We start from the raw sequence: 11,305 nt of genomic DNA on the forward strand, positions 1-11,305 counted from the left end.
GAGAAAACCGAGCAAGTCATTAGTCTGCTGTGGGAGTGTTTTCTTGTTTCCATTTTCTAGGGATCAATTGTTTAGCACTGTTAAGTGCTATGTGAAGTAATTTGACATGTGCCTTACATTTGTAGTTTAGGAGTAACATGAAATAGCAAAATAAAAGGGTCCAAGGGGATGTTCCAACCTAATATGTTGTTGACTTGTTTTGTCACTGCTTCCCAAAATTGTTGCATTTTGGGGTATGACCATCAGATATGATACATGGAGCCTGTTTGATTGCATTTTTCTCCAGCATTGGTCTGATGTTCGAGGAAATATGTATTTGAGGCATTGTGGTGTGAAGCACCATCTCATTTTAAACTTATAATTGACTTCCAGGAGTGAGATTGAGTGTGATGATTTAACCATGGGTTGGAAGATATTGTGCCATTCTGTGATTAAGATTTGTGTTGCAAGTTCTTTCTGCCATTTTTGCGTATATTAAGGGAGAGGGTCTTGTGAAGGAGTACTAAGTATGGCATAAAGAATGTAGATGATATGCTTTGGGTGGGGAGATAAGCTGCAGAGTTGGATTGGGTAAGCAGTAATTCCGATTTGTGTTTATGAGTGCTTATGTAGTGTGTCAACTGATTATATCACATCCATGGAGAAAAAAAAAACATTCCCCACCTCTCTTAATTGGGCCTGTGGTATTATTTTTAAAGAGTCTGTTAAGAGATAATTCGGTAATAATCCATTTATATCTAAATTTGTGTTTTTGGAGTGTTGGAGTCAGTGGAGAAGGGATACTGGAGAGTTTAGGAAACTTGCATAAAAGTTTCACCCAGACATCTAATGTTTCTTTGATAATGGAATACTTAAGAATTAATAGAGATTCATGTTTAGGTAGAAGCCAGCATCAGCTTCTTAGTTGGGGGGGGGGGGGGCGTTAGGGTAAGGTCATGTTCTAAGGGTAACCATGCTTTAGTTTATTTAGTGGATTGGTAGCTCCAGTCTGCTATTCTTTATAATATTTTGGCATTTCTATATGCTTGGAGGTCTGGAGTTCTTAATCCCACCCTTCTAGTTGGTAGGTAGAGGGATTTTGTAACTGTTCTGGGTGGTCATTTATGTCAGATGTATGAATTTAAGATGGATTGGAGGGGTCGGGAATTGGGATAGGTACTGTTTGAAAGACATACAATAGCTTGGGTAAAAGATTCATTTTGACCACATTGATCCTACAAATCCAAGAGATTGATATAGGAAGCCAGGATGCAGTCAGTGAATTGAGGTCATGCATGAATCTCTAGTAGTTATGTTTGTATAATACTGTAGGTGTGGGTCTGGTGACAGATGTATACCTAAATATTTTAAAGATTTTGTTTGCATTTCATATGGGGTTTCAGTTCGTAGGATGTCACAATCTAGAGAGGACATTTTCAAAGAGAGCAGTTCCAATTTAGAAGAATTAATAACATAGTTAGATACCTTACTATACCCATCTTAGGCCTCGCTTCCATTGAGTCGTAATTCAGTTTGCGTGCACTCGCAAACCGATAAATATGCTGTCGAAAGCAATAGCGTTTAACGACTGTTTCCAATGGCGCGTTATACCTCAATATCGGCTGCCGGACTTCGGCTGCCGAAAAGATTTTCGCGTCCCATAGAAAGTAATAGAAGCCGTTAATCGATAAATTATACCAGGTTTCCATTGAAAGCGCTAACCGTTAATACACTGTCGGAGGCTGTCGATACATTGAGAAATATTACCCCCAGCTCAACTAGGTGTAAAAGAGGAAAATTGTGCTTTTTGAGACCTATTTTCTATTGAAATGATAAAACTTGCATATAATGCAAGTGTTTTAATGTAGAAATAAATTGTTATAAGTAATATTTATTGTTGTCTCATGTATAGAAATAGTTGAACTTATATTCTAATAGAAATATCAGTATATATTTAAATATAATAATATATGCAAGAACATATCTACAGAATGCAAACTAGACCTATGCCTAGGGCAGCAATAAATATTACTTATATTTATGAAGTGTTAAATATAATTATATTAGAAAATAGTATTTGATTATTAAAAATATGGATAAGTGTTTTTTTATTTTTCTTGAGAGGCGATCACAGGTAAGAAGCACGGACGTTAAACGTAAATTCTATAGCGTAAGGTCGGGTTACCTTAGCAACTAATTGATTTTCAAGAAATCCGACGTCAGATGGAAGCGTTAACACAACGTTAACTTACAGCTACACGAAAAGAGCGACTGCGCACGACACGCTAATCTTTTCAATGGAAACCTGGTACTAAAATGCAGCCGTAAATTACTTTTAGCTGTCGGCTGCTTCGGTAGCTTACGGCTCCATTTTTAACGACTCAATGGAAGCGAGGCCTAAGAGGGTTTGAGCTATTGGCAGGGAGCTTGTCGGATCTTTAAGAAGAGCAGAAGGTCAACTGCAAAAAGTGTTGATTTATATTGTGTTTGGCCTATTTGTAGACCAGTTAAGTCTGAATTATATCTCAGTTTTATTGCTAATATCTCCATAAAGAGCACAAAAAGTAACGGAGATAGGGGGCACCCCTGCTTCGTGCCGTTTATAATATGAAAAGAGTTGAAGAGAACTCCATAAACCTTCACTCTTGCTGTAGGCCCAGCATAAAGAGCAAAGATTTTTTAAATGAATACATCAGAAATGCCAAATTTTTGAAAGGTGAGATTTAAAAAGGTCCAGTACAGCCTGTTGAAGGCTTTTTCAGCATCAGTCAATAGGAGGACTGAGAGAATATGGTGGAGGGAGGCAAACTGCATAAGGTGTTGTATATGGGTTTTGTTGACCCTGGCTTCTCGGCCAGGCACAAATCCAGCCTGGTCCACATGAATCAAAGATGGGAGGATAAGGTTAAGTTGATTTGCTAAGACGTTTGCATATATATTGTTGGGACTATATTAAGAAGGGATATGGGTCTGTAGTTACCCAGTTGGTCTGGGAGCTTTCTGAGTTTCGGTAGCACCGAAATGTAGGCCTCCAACATTATAGGGAACATAGGTTTGTTTTGGTCAATGGATTGGAAAAAAGTAAGTAAATGGGGAATTAATATATTTGTATAGGTTTTAAAGTAAAAACCACTAAACCCATCAGGTCCAGGGCTTTTCCCTAGTTTTAGAGATTTTACTGCAGATTCTATCTCTTGTGTATTAATGGGTTTCTCAAGTGAGTCGACCATTTCTGGTTGTAATGTGGGAGTGTCGATACCCTGGAATGTTAATTATGTGCCACCCCGTTCAGAGTGTCTTTTAAAATTTTCAAGCAGATCCCAAGTTTGCGATCACTGATATAGAAAATGTACATATCTGAGTAATACAAACGTAATTGTATATTTTTTTATATTTTTTATTATAAAAGTAAAAGTAAAGATGACAATATAAAACTAGTGGGATATTTGACATTGTTTTTGAGAAACTAATGCATTCATATCTCGTTTGATGGAAGTAGTTGCAATTCTCAGTGAGTTCTCAAGGTGCTCATCAGATATTTTGGTTCTAATTTTACTCCTTTTGTGCTTCATCCTTGAAAATAGTTGCTCAATAATGTGCTGCCAAAAAGCAATGACATGAGTAAGGCGTGATTGTGAAGTAAGGGATATTTGCCTCTTGGAAGATAGGTCTTATAAAAGTCCAGTAAAGAGACGATCCAATTTTCAAATGTAATGCATAGAGCTGCAATATTCAACTTAAAGAAAAATTTGAGGGTAACATATTTATGTTGACTGAAAATGGATTCGCAAATATACATAAATATTGATTATTTTTCAGGAAATCTTGAAACCTGTTTTCAAATTCCTGTATAGTAATCGAAAAGCAAAGCTGCATATTTTTCACTGTTCACAGGACCATGTTAAGCCAACATGCCAAATTATTATGGTTTAAAACATTTTATTGATAAGTTGGATGTTTAACTCATTTAAATGAGCGGTCAAATCCACTAAAAATGCTAAATCTGTAAGCCAGTTTTCAATGTCAAGTTCTGTCATAAATTTAGTTTTTTTATACCATAAACAACTTGATTTAATAATATAGACCTAGATTTGGAGTTTGGCGTTAGCCGTGAAAACCAGCGTTAGAGGCTCCTAACGCTGGTTTTAGGCTACCGCCGGTATTTGGAGTCACTGTAAAATAAATCCTAACCTAAGTTACAATTAAACCTAACACTAGACTATCAATAAATTAATTAAATAAACTACCTACAATTACCTACAATTAACCTAACACTACACTATCAATAAATTAATTAAATACAATTGCTACAAATAAATACAATTAAATAAACTAGCTAAAGTACAAAAAATAAAAAAGAACTAAGTTACAAAAAATAAAAAAATATTTACAAACATAAGAAAAATATTACAACAATTTTAAAATAATTACACCTACTCTAAGCCCCCTAATAAAATAACAAAGCCCCCCAAAATAAAAAAATGCCCTACCCTATTCTAAATTACTAAAGTTCAAAGCTCTTTTACCTTACCAGCCCTGAACAGGGCCCTTTGCGGGGCATGCCCCAAGAAGTTCAGCTCTTTTGCCTGTAAAAAAACTGAAGAATGACGGCTCCTTTAAGGGACGTCATCCAAGATGGCGTCCCTCGAATTCCGATTGGCTGATAGGATTCTATCAGCCAATCGGAATTAAGGTAGGAATATTCTGATTGGCTGATGGAATCAGCCAATCAGAATCAAGTTCAATCCGATTGGCTGATCCAATCAGCCAATCAGATTGAGCTCGCATTCTATTGGCTGATCAGAACAGCCAATAGAATGCGAGCTCAATCTAATTGGCTGATTGGATCAGCCAATCGGATTGAACTTGATTCTGATTGGCTGATTCCATCAGCCAATCAGAATATTCCTACCTTAATTCCGATTGGCTGTTAGAATCCTATCAGCCAATCGGAATTCGAGGGACGCCATCTTGGATGACGTCCCTTAAAGGAGCCGTCATTCTTCAGTTGGACATCGACGGATGAAGATGGGTCCGTGGTGGAGGTCTTCAGGATGGAGCCGGTCCTCATCGGATGAAGATAGAAGATGCCGCTTGGAAGAAGATGGTTGCCGATCCGGATCTACTCTTCTTCCCGGATAGGATGAAGACTTTGGACCCTCTTCTGGACTTCTTCAGTGGATGTCTAGCCCCCGCTTGGGTTGGATGAAGATATCGGAGCCAGGACGGATCAGTGTGATACCCGGTGAGGTGAAGACAAGGTAGGATGATCTTCAGGGGCTTAGTGTTAGGTTTATTTAAGGGGGGTTTGGGTTGGATTAGGGGTATGTGGGTGGTGGGTTGTAATGTTGGAAGGCTTGGGTATTGTATGTTTTTTTTTACAGGCAAAAGAGCTGAACTTCTTTGGGCATGCCCCGCAAAGGGCCCTGTTCAGGGCTGGTAAGGTAAAAGAGCTTTGAACTTTAGTAATTTAGAATAGGGTAGGGCATTTTTTTATTTTGGGGGGCTTTGTTATTTTATTAGGGGGCTTAGAGTAGGTGTAATTAGTTTAAAATTGTTGTAATATTTTTCTTATGTTTGTAAATATTTTTTTATTTTTTGTAACTTAGTTCTTTTTTATTTTTTGTACTTTAGCTAGTTTATTTAATTGTATTTATTTGTAGCAATTGTATTTAATTAATTTATTGATAGTGTAGTGTTAGGTTAATTGTAGGTAATTGTAGGTAGTTTATTTAATTAATTTATTGATAGTCTAGTGTTAGGTTTAATTGTAACTTAGGTTAGGATTTATTTTACAGGTAATTTTGTAATTATTTTAACTATTTTAGATATTAAATCGTTCTTAACTATTTAATAGCTATTGTACCTGGTTAAAATAAATACAAAGTTACCTGTAAAATAAATATTAATCCTAAAATAGCTATAATATAATTATAATTTATATTGTAGCTATATTAGGATTTATTTTACAGGTAAGTATTTAGCTTTAAATAGGAATAATTTATTTAATAAGAGATAATTAATTTCGTTAGATGTAAATTATATTTAACTTAGGGGGGTGTTAGTGTTAGGGTTAGACTTAGCTTTAGGGGTTAATAACTTTATTATAGTAGCGCTCAGGTCCGGTCGGCAGATTAGGGGTTAATAAGTGTAGGCAGGTGGAGGCGACGTTGTGGGGGGGCAGATTAGGGGTTAATAAATATAATATAGGGGTCAGCGATGTTAGGGCAGCAGATTAGGGGTACATAGGGATAATGTAAGTAGCGGCGGTTTACGGAGCGGCAGATTAGGGGTTAATAATAATATGCAGGGGTCAGCGATAGCGGGGGCGGCAGATTAGGGGTTAATAAGTGTAAAGTTAGGGGTGTTTAGACTCGGGGTACATGTTAGAGTGTTAAGTGCAGACGTAGGAAGGGTTACCGCATAGCAAACAATGGGGCTGCGTTAGGAGCTGAACGCGGCTTTTTTGCAGGTGTTTGGTTTTTTTCAGCTCAAACAGCTCCATTGTTTCCTATGGGGGAATCGTGCACGAGCACGTTTTTGAGGCTGCCCGCTTGCGTAAGCAACTCTGGTATCGAGAGTTGAAGCTGCGTTAAAAATGCTCTACGCTCCTTTTTTGGAGCCTAACGCAGCCATTCTGTGGACTCTCAATACCAGAGTTATTTTTATGGTGCGGCCAGAAAAAAGCCGGCGTTAGTTTTTCGGGTCGTTACCGACAAAACTCCAAATCTAGCCGACTGTAAATTATCTCATAATATTTTAAGAAAATTTACAAATTTGTGTTGTGCCGCATTCAATAATTCTTCTTCTTCCAATGTGGCCCAGGGAAGCCAAAAGATTGGATACCCCTGTGTAAAGTCTGTATAGTCTATTGGGCAGTAAAACCACAAAGTATATAGACTACTACTAATGCAAATAGTTTAGTATCAAGTTTGTAAAGCAACAGGCACCCTTTGCCATTTCAATCCCTGGTCTCGCGGGCTGTGTGTAGGAGGTAGCTCAGTAATTTGATTAGATTTAGTGGTGGAAGCCACCGCAGGGTCTATCTTGAGATATGTACAAAAGGATTCTGCATCCAATGGATCTTTGCAGATAAATCTTTGACCTTTGCTGATGACTTGGACTGAGCAACAGTTGTATGCAATGTTCTGATTTCTCAGATGAGTAGCAAGATGAGTAAACTCTCATCTTCTTAGTAACGTTCTATGTGCTAGATTGGCATATATTTGTATATTGCAGTCCTGGTAGTTGATGTTTTTATGTTTATGAGATAATTGCATAATTTCTTCCTTTTGATGGTATTCTTTGAATTTTGTTATTATGTCCCTGAGTTTAGCAAGGTCTTTTGGTTTTTGGTGTAGCGCCATATGAGCCCTGTTTAGTTTAGAGTGCATTCAATTTTTGACATTTCAATCTCTGGTCTTGAGGGCTGTGTGTAGGATGTAGGAGGTAGCTCAGTAATTTGATTAGATGTGGTGGTGGAAGCCACCGCAGGGTCTATCTTGAGATCTGCACAAAAGGATTCTACATCAAAGGGGTCTTTGCAGATAAATCTTTGACCTTGGCAGATGACTTGTACTGAGCATGGAAAGCCCCAGAGGTATGCAATGTTCTGATTTCTCAGATAAGTTGCAAGATAAGTAAACTCTCACCTTCTTAGTAAAGTTGTATGTGCAAGATCGGCAGATATTTGTATATTGCAGTCCTGGTATTTGATCATTTTATGTTTACGAGATAATTGCATAATGTCTTCCTTTTGATGGTATTCTTTGAATTTTATTGTTATATCCCTGGGTTTATCAGTATCTGTTGGTTTATGGCATAGCGCCCTATGAGCACTGTCGAAAAGGAGTGGTTAATCAAATGGAGAGCATTCAAGGTGGGTGAAGAGGTCTTGTAGGTAGGAGTGTAGAGAGCATGTCAGGACAGACTCTGGGATTCCACGGATTCTTAAGTTTTGTCTTCTTTCTCTGTTTTCAAGATCCTCAAGTTTGTTATGGAGCTGTATAATTGACAATTCCTGACCTCTCAGGAGTTGTTGTAATGTTGTGACTCTCTTGGACTTTCTTGAGATATACCACTTTATTGCCTATCTCATTAATATTTTTTCAAAGTTCTGAAATTTTCTCTTTAATTCAACTGCGGACCTGGGTCAGCAGTGCAATAAAGTCCTGATTAGATGGGAGTGACTTACAGAATTTCAGTTAAAGGACTGAACATCAAAACAATACTGTATAAGCACTCAAGGTCACCCCTTATTTAAGTGTGTGAAGGCTTGTATGTCATAAGTGATTAAAACATAAACTTATTAAATAATGGGTAGAGTTAAAACTAAAATGATAGTGAGATTTAGCTTTACAAAAATATCTCAATTCCACATAAAGTCTATAGAATCTTTGATACTAATGCAGCAATCTGCACAGATATATATAGCTAATATGATTTGCATAGTACAGAGGTAAGAATATTCTGCAATTATGCCCTAGCTATCAAATAAAGATAAATAGCTGATATAATGCTAACTGGTAATTATTCAGTTCAGTGCACAATATTTAAATAAATAATTAGCTCCCGTGTAACTAAAAACGTTATCATATAAGAGCATGAGAGCCTGTGGTAATAGTATCAGTTAAGATGTTTATTACATCCCAAAATAATAAATAGCAATCGGTTTGAGTTAAGATGACATATATTTACATTAATATTCGTAACTGATATTCACCTAGATTACGAGTTTTGTGTTTGGGTTTTAACGCTAAAAAAATGGCCATTTCAGTGTAAAAAACAAGATGCAGCCATTACGAGTCTTGTCGGTATAGCTGTACCGCAAGCATTTTAGCCTGTGTAGGTCCTCATTGAGCAAGCGAGTACAGCCTAAAAAAAGGTGCTATGCAAATGATAACCTGAATGATTTATGTTTTTGTAAATGTTAGACAGCCTGTATTAGAGCATGTGTTGAAACAAAATAAGTGCCACATGGGAAACAAATGTGTACAGGTATAACTGATAGATGTGGAATTCAATTATGGCAGTAACTTGATGAAAAGTTCAGGTGCAGGAATATACGGAAAATATGAGGAGTCTCATAAAATGCTTGCGGTGTGATTTTAATACTTACAGTTGGGTGTCATAGAAGCCCTTGAGGCTACACGGTCTAGAGTTCTGGATCGCAAGGATAGTCTATTTCAACACGCCAGGTTTTTAGCATGTCGGCTCATTAGGAACATTGAGCCGCTGTAGGAATATTATTTAGTAGCATGATGGCTTGTTTATTAGCATAGCTGGTGTCTCATGATGGCGGTGCTTCTCTCACGGTGCCTAGGCCTACCCTCTAGAGCATTGCTAAAGGTAGTTGGGTAAGTTGGTGTGGAATTCACCCTGTTGACAGCATTTGTCTAGATAAATACTGTACAGATATGAAGAGCACACTTAGGCCTCTATTTATCAAGGTCTGGCGGACCTGATCCGACAGTGCTGATAAGGTCTGCCAGACCTCGCTGAATATGGCGAGCAATACACTCACCGTATTAAGCATTGCACCAGCGGCTCACAAGAGCTGCTGGTGCAACGCCGCCCCCTGCAGACTCGCGGCCAATGGGCCGCCAGCAGGGGTTGTCAATCAACCCGATCGTACTCGATAGGGTTGATTTCTGGCGATGTCTGACCGTCTGCTCAGAGCAGGCGGACAGGTTATGGAGCAGCGGTCTTTGTGACCGCTGCTTCATATCTGCTGTTTCTGGCGAGCCTGCAGGCTCGCCAGAAACACGGGGCATCAAGCTCCATTCGGAGCTTGATAAATAGGCCCCTTAGAGTGTGGCAATCTTCCTCTGCAGCCTTATATCTATTTTTTAAATATATAAAAACCTTTGTTCTTTACCTAGAAGAAAATTTTATTTTATTTATCTAACATCTAACTGTATGTCTGTCTGTCTATCTATCTATCTATCTATCTATCTATCTATCTATTTATCTACATATACACAATATCTATCTACAGTATTGTGCAAAAGTCTTAGGCTACAATTAGATTTGTTCTTTTAGCAAAGTTTTAATGACCATCCATTAAAGAGTCCCTGTCAATCTGCAAACTATTCACTGCACTCTTGTGTTTTCCTCTCCTGTAATTCTCTTTTGGCACGTGTATATGTATATTGAGCAAATTATGTTAGGTTGCTAATTTAGTCCTGCATTTGTTGTACTGCTATCCAATGTCTTACTTCTATGTTTTGTTAATTGCCATGTGATGTTCAATCCTTATCATTAATTGCTATTATTCTTAAATTTATAACTGACATGCCATAGTTTCAACCTCCTCCAAATTGTACTGTCTGTTTACTTAACTTATCTCACCCTGTTAGACCAGAATCTAACTTTTAAATTGGCCATTCATTTGTCTTTGATTTATCGATCAAGTAATTTAGTGGACACAGCTAACTTCCCTGCCTATATATTTAACATTAGTTTGGGCTGTGCATTGTGCTGGGCAGTGTGCATTGCTACAACAACATATGTTCACATTTTTGAAGTGAACATTTTATAAGTGAGGCATTAAGAAATAATTTTACAAGAATTGAACAAGGATTGGGCAAGGGGCAAGACACAAGGCAAGTACTTTTGTTCTATGTATCTCATTGTTTCCTTATGTAATTGCTGCTGTAATACTGTGTCTTATGTGTTTTGTAAAAATGTTCAATATATTCATATCCCTTTTTGCTACCTCCTGCCTCTATAACAAACTACATTATTCAATAACTCCTTCTCCCTCTGCACCTGCACTGTTCATTAGCCCATCTCTCTTAAACTCACCTTACTTTTGTACTCATGAACTTTATCTATTCCTAAACACTCTCTCCCCCTCCCCTTGCAAATCTTTATCTCATCTCATGTCACTCTCCCTCTTAAATCTCTTCAAAATTGAGCTCCTTATTTTCCCCACTTCTTCCAAAATCTCCACCCTCAATCTCTCTATAACTGTCGACAACTCCATCATTACCCCTACCCCAAATGCCCAATGTCTCAGGGTCACATTTGACTCAGATCTTTCTTTCACTCCTCACATTCAGTCCTTGGCTAAAGCCTGCTGCTTCCACTTTAAAAACATCTCTAAAATGAGATATTTCCTTACACACGACACAACTAAGATTTTAATCCACTCTCTCATCCTCTCCCGCATCGATTACTGCAATTCTGTCCTCTCTGGTCTCCCCAGCTGCCGTCTAGCTTTTTTACAATCCATAATGAATGCCTCTGCCAGACTCATCTTCCTTACACATCGCTCTTCATCTGCTGCACCTCTCTGCTAATCCCTTCACTGACTTCCTCTTGC

This window comes from Bombina bombina, chromosome 4 (assembly GCF_027579735.1).
Source record: "Bombina bombina isolate aBomBom1 chromosome 4, aBomBom1.pri, whole genome shotgun sequence".
NCBI classification, from domain to species: domain Eukaryota; kingdom Metazoa; phylum Chordata; class Amphibia; order Anura; family Bombinatoridae; genus Bombina; species Bombina bombina.